At 35.1% G+C, this 6,096-nt stretch overlaps 1 pseudogene; it reads right to left on the bottom strand.

The window, feature by feature from the left end:
* Positions 1-5,420: 5,420 nt before the first annotated feature.
* LOC122747712 lies at positions 5,421-5,768 on the bottom strand (annotated as a pseudogene).
* Between the last annotated feature and the right edge of the window lie 328 nt (positions 5,769-6,096).

The raw sequence follows: 6,096 nt of genomic DNA on the forward strand, positions 1-6,096 counted from the left end.
GAAAATACAAGATTAACAGACTAGAGTTTAGAAGAAAAGTTAAAAGTTTTGGGGGGGGGGAAGGGAGGCAGCCAAGATAGTGGAGAGAAGCCAGGAAGTTTGCCTGAACTGTCCCAAGGTTTCCCTCACAAACAACATTAAATCAAGCCTCTAAATAGATTCTGGAGTTACAGAACCTACAAAAAATAGAGAAAGAATTTTCTACCTTGAGATAATTTTGAAGACTTCAGGAAAGGTCTTTTCATTTGGGTGAAAGAGGAGCAAAGTGGAGCAAAGTGCAGCACAGATCAACAGCTGAAGCCTTTCGGGTCTGGCTCAACAGGCTGGTGGTGCACCAGAGTAGTTATGAGATCCCACAGTTTCCTGGTTGAGAGGGCAAACTGCCCTCTAGAGAACCACCCATAGGACAGGTGTGACTAGGCCAACCCAAATCAGGGCAGAGAGCAAGCCCAGAGCTTTGAGGAATCCAAGAGCCCCAGAGGCCTCAAAGCAGAAAACCAGTGATCAGCCTCCTGGTTCTCAGCACAAGAATCTTGAAACAATGGCCCCTGTACATCAGGAGCAAAGCTTAACTTTAAAAGTCTCAAAATCTGATAAAATATGAGTAAGAAACAGAATTGAACACTTACCATAGAGAGCTTCTATGGTGACAGGAAAGGCCAAAACATAAACTCAGATGAGACAACACTGTAAAAATGCCTACACATGAAGCCTCAAAGGGGAAGATGAATTGGTCTCAAGAGCGAAAAGCCTTCTTGAAAGAGCTCAAAAAGGATTATAAAAATTAAATAAGAAGGGTAGAAGAAAAATGGAAAAGAAATGAGATAAACAAGTTAAGCAAGAAAATTATGAAAAAAGAATCAATAGCTTGGAAAAGGAAGCACAAAATTGACTGAAGAAAACAATTCCTTAAAAATACAACTGGCCAAATCGGGGGGAAAATCAACTGAAAAAATTTAATCCTTAAAAAGTAGAATTGGGCAATAGAAATGCAGATTCAAAAGCTTACTGAAGAAAATATTGCCTTAAAAATTAATATTGGGCAGGTGGAAGCTAATGACTTCATGAAACACCAGTAATCTTTCAAATATATTCAAAATAATGAAAAAGTAGAAGAAAATGTAGTAAATTTCATCAAAAAGAATCTGACTTGGAAAATAGATACAGGAAAGATAATTAAGAATTTTTGGACTATTTGAAAGCCATGATAAAAAAAAGTCTAGAAATCATATCTCAGAAGTTTACCAAGGAGAACTGCCATGATATTGTAGAGTCAGAGGATAAAACCATCATTGAAAAAATCTACTGATCACCTCCTGAAAGATAACCCCAAAGGAAAAATCCAAGGAATATTATAGCCAAATTCCAGATTTATCAAGTGATGGATAAAATACTGCAACCAACCAGAAAGAAACAGTTTCAATATCTTGGAGCCAGTCAAGATTACACAGGACCTGGCAGATTCAATGTTAAAGAATTGGAGGACTTGAATCATGATATTCTTGAAGACAGGGATTGGATTGCAACTAAGGATCAACTACCCATCAAAAATGAACATTATCTTTCAGGGGAAATTATGTGCATTCAATGAAACAGGAGACTTTCAAGGTTTCCTGATGAAAAGACCAGAACTAAACAGAAAATTTGATCTTCAAATACAAGACTCGAGAGAAGTATAAAAGGTATACAGAAAAGAAAACACGTTATTCAATAAGGTTAAACTGTTTGCATCCCTAAAAGGGAAGTTAATACTTGTAACTCTTGAGAATTGTATCTCTATTTGGGCAGATAGGCATATACATAGAGGGTATAGGTATAAATTGACTTTGATGTGACGATATAAACAAATAAAGGATTTTAAAAGTATATGGGGGGGGCAGTTAGGTGGCATAGTGGATAAAGCACTGGCCCTGGATTCAGGAGTACCTGAGTTAAAATCTGGCCTCAGACACTTGACATTTACTAGCTCTGTGACCCTGGGCAAGTCATCTAACCCCCATTGCCCCCTCAAAAAAAAAAAAGTATATAGGGAGAAGAAAGGAGAGGTAGAATGGGGTAATTACATCACATGAAGAGGTGCAAAAGACCTATTACAATAGAGGGAAAGAAAGGAGGGGGGACTGAGCATTATTTCAACCTTACTCTCATTGGATTTGACTCAAATAAAGAATAACATACACAGTTATTTTGGTTAACATAATTTATCTTAGCATATAAGGGAGTAGAAGGGTAAGAAAGAAAAGGGTGGTGTAGAGTGCTGATCAAAGGGAGAGAGAAGTAGGAGAGGAAAAGGGAATGTAAAGGGAGGGAGGATGATAAGAGAGAAGGTAGACAGAGGGAGCAAGTGGGCAATAGCAAAAAGCTGGTGAGGAAGAATAGGGTGAAAAAAAGTATAAATAAAGGGTAAAATAAGATCAAGGGAAATATACAATTAGTTATCATAAATATGAATGTTAATGGGATGAACTGTCCAATGAAATGGAAGCGAATAACAGAGTGGATTCAAAACTGAAATCCTACAATATGTTATTTACAAAAAACAAACAAACATTTGAGGCAAAGAAATACATGCAGAGTAAAGGTAAAAGGTTGGAGCAGAATAAATTATGAAACTGAAGGGAAAAAAAGCAGGGGTAGGGATCCTTATCTCAGACAAAGCAAAAGCAAAATTAGATCTAATTAAAAGAGATAAGGAAGGAAATTACATCTTGCTAAAAGGTACCATAGACAATGAAGTTATATCAATACTAAACACAAATGCACCAAGTGGTATAGCATCCAAATTCTGAGAGGAGAAGTTAAGTGACTTATAGGAAGAAACAGACTGCAAAACTATACCAATGGGGGATTTCAACCTCACCCCTCCCAGAATTAGATAAATCTAACCACCAAATAAATAAGAAGTTAAGGTGATAATAGGATTTTAGAAAAGTTAGATATGATAGACTTCTGGAGAAACATACACAAAAATTACCATGAATTAGGGCACAAAAATCTCACAGTCAAATGCAAAAAGGCAGAAATAGGAAATGCATCCTTTTCAGATCATGGTGAAAAAAAATTATGGGTAATAAAATGCCATGGAAAGATAGACTAAAAATTAAATGGGGGGAGCTGGTGGTGCAGTGGATAGAGCACCAGCCCTGGAGTCAGGAGTACCTGAGTTCAAATCCGGCCTCAAACACTTAACACACGTACTAGCTGTGTGACCCTGGGCAAATCACTTAACCCCAATTGCCTCACTTAAAAAAAAAAAAAGGTCTTTAAAAATTAAATGGAAACTAAATATCATCCAAAGGAATGATCAGGCCAAAAAACAAATCATAGAAACAATAATTTCACCAAAGAGAATGACAATAATTAGACAACATACCAAAAATGTATGAGATGTAGTCAAAGCATTTCTTAGGAAAAGTTTTATATCTCTAAATGCTTACATGAATAAAATAAAGAAGGAGGAGATCAATGAATTGGGCATACAACAAAAAATAATAAAAAAGGAACAAGTTAAAATTCTCAATTAATTACAAAGTTAGCAATCCTGAAAATCAAATTAGAGATTAATAAAATTGAAAGTAATAAAACTATAGAATTAATATGTAAAACTAAGAACTACTTTTATAAAAAGAATCAATAAAATAGATAAGCCTTCAGTTAATTGGATTAAAAAAAAAAGAAAACCAAACTACCAGGATCAAAACAAAAAGGAGTGAATTCACCACCAATGAAATGGAAATTAAATCAATAATTAGGATAATATACTATGACCTGGTGAGATTTATACAGGGAATACAGGGCTGGTTCAGCATTAGGAAAACTATCAACATTATTAACTACATCAAAAAGAAAACTAACCAAAACTATATGATTATCTTAATAAATTCAGAAAAATCTTTTGACAAATTACAGCACTCATTCCTATTAAAAACACTAGAGAGCATAGGAATAAATGGAGCTTTTAATATGATAAGCAGTATCTACCTAAAACCATCAGCAATCATTATATATAATGGGGATAACTTAGAGGCCTTGCCAATAAGATCAGGAGTGAAATAGAGATGTCCCTTATCACCTCTATTATTCAATGTTGTACTAGAAGTGTTAGCTTTTGAAATAAGAGAGGAAAAAGAAATTGAAGGAATTAGAATAGGCAAGGAGGAACCAGAACTATCACTCTTTGCAGATAATATGATGAGATACTTAGAGAATCAACTAAAAAATTACTTGAAATAATTAACAACTTTAGCAAAGTTTCAGGATATAAAATAAATCACACTAAATCATCAGCATTTCTATATATAAAGCCCAGCAGCAAGAGATAGAAAGAGAAATTCCATTTTAAAGCAACGGCAGACAATATAAAATATTTGGGAGTCTACATGCTAAGAAAAACCTAGGAACTCTATGAACAAAAATTACAAAGTATTTTTCACACTAATAAATCAGATCTAACAACTGGAAAAATAATCAATTGTTCACGGATAGGCTGAGCTAATATAATAAAAATGACAATTGTACCAAATTAATTTTCTTATTCAGTGCCATACCAATCAAACTACCTAAAAATTATTTTATAGAGCTAGAAATAAAGTATAATAAAATTCATCTGGAAGAACAAAAGGTCAAGAACATAAAGGGAACTAATGAAAAAAAAATGCATAGGAAGGTGGGCTAGCTGTACCAAATTTAAAACTATACTATAAAAGGGTAGTCATCAAAACTATTTGGTACTGGCTAAGAAATAGTGGTGGATCAGTGGAATATGTTAGACATAGGAGACACAGTAGTAAATTACTATAGTATCTGCTGTTTGATAAACCCAAAGCCTCTGGTTTCTGGGATAAGAAGTCACTATTTGACAAAAACTGCTGGGAAAACTGGAAGATAGTATGGCAGAAACTAGGCATAGACTAACAACTTATACCATATAACAAAATAAGGTCAAAATGGGTACATGATTTAGACATAAAGGGTGATATACAAAAATTAGGAGAGGAAGGAATAATTTACCTCTCAGATCTATGGAGAAGAGAAGAATTTAAGACCAAACAAGAGATACAAAATATGAAGAAATGCAAAATGGGTGATTTTGATTATATTAAATTAAGAAGGTTTTGTACAAACAGAAGCAATGCAGCCAAGATGATAAGGAAAGCAAAAAGTTGGGCAGCAATTTTTAAAAGCAGTGTTTCTGATAAAGGTCTCATATCTAAAATATATAGAGAATTGAATCAAATATACAAGATTACACGTCATTCCCCAATTGAGAAATGGTAAAAGGGTATGAACAGACAGTTTTCAGATGAAGAAATCAAAGCTATCTATTGCCATATGAAAAAAATGTTCTAAACCATTATTGAATAGATTAATGTAAATTTTTTTTTAGCCAAGCTTTTTATTTAATGTTTCAAAAAATATATTTAGTTAAACAGACCAAAGCCCATGTCATCATCAGACTCCTCGAATTCTTCTTTTTTTGCTTCCTCTTTCTTCTTCTCCTCAGCTGGGGCAGCTGTGCGAGCAGGAGCAGCACCTCCAGCAGGGGCAGTACCACCAGCTGCTGGGGCAGGTCCACCAACTCCTACATTGCAGATGAGACTTGCAATGTTTACATTGTTCAGGGCCTTTGCAAATAATCCAGGCCAGAATCGTTCAACATTTATACCTGCTGCTTTAATGAGGGCATTACTTTTATCCTCCTTGACAGTAACCTCATCTTCATGAAGGATGAGAGCAGAGTAAATGCAAGAGAGCTAGGAGACGGCCATTTCAGGAGATGGATGAGGAGAGACTTGTTTATACTGGTACTAGTCACCAGCTGAAGTGAGGATTCACCCCAAAGTGGCCTTAGCTTCCGAAGAAGAACCGAGCACCTTATAGACAACTGAAGAGAGCTGAATGTAAATTTAAAGAACTCTGAGGTACCACCTATGAGATTGCCTAATATGACAAAAAAAGAAAATAATAAATGTTGGAGAAGATGTGGAACAATTAGAACACTAATGTATTATTGGGGGAGTTGTGAACTGATCCAACCATGGTGGAGAGCAATTTGAAACTATGCCCTAAGGGCTATGGGGCTGTACATATCCTTTC

This window comes from Dromiciops gliroides, chromosome 3 (assembly GCF_019393635.1).
Source record: "Dromiciops gliroides isolate mDroGli1 chromosome 3, mDroGli1.pri, whole genome shotgun sequence".
NCBI lineage: Eukaryota > Metazoa > Chordata > Mammalia > Microbiotheria > Microbiotheriidae > Dromiciops > Dromiciops gliroides.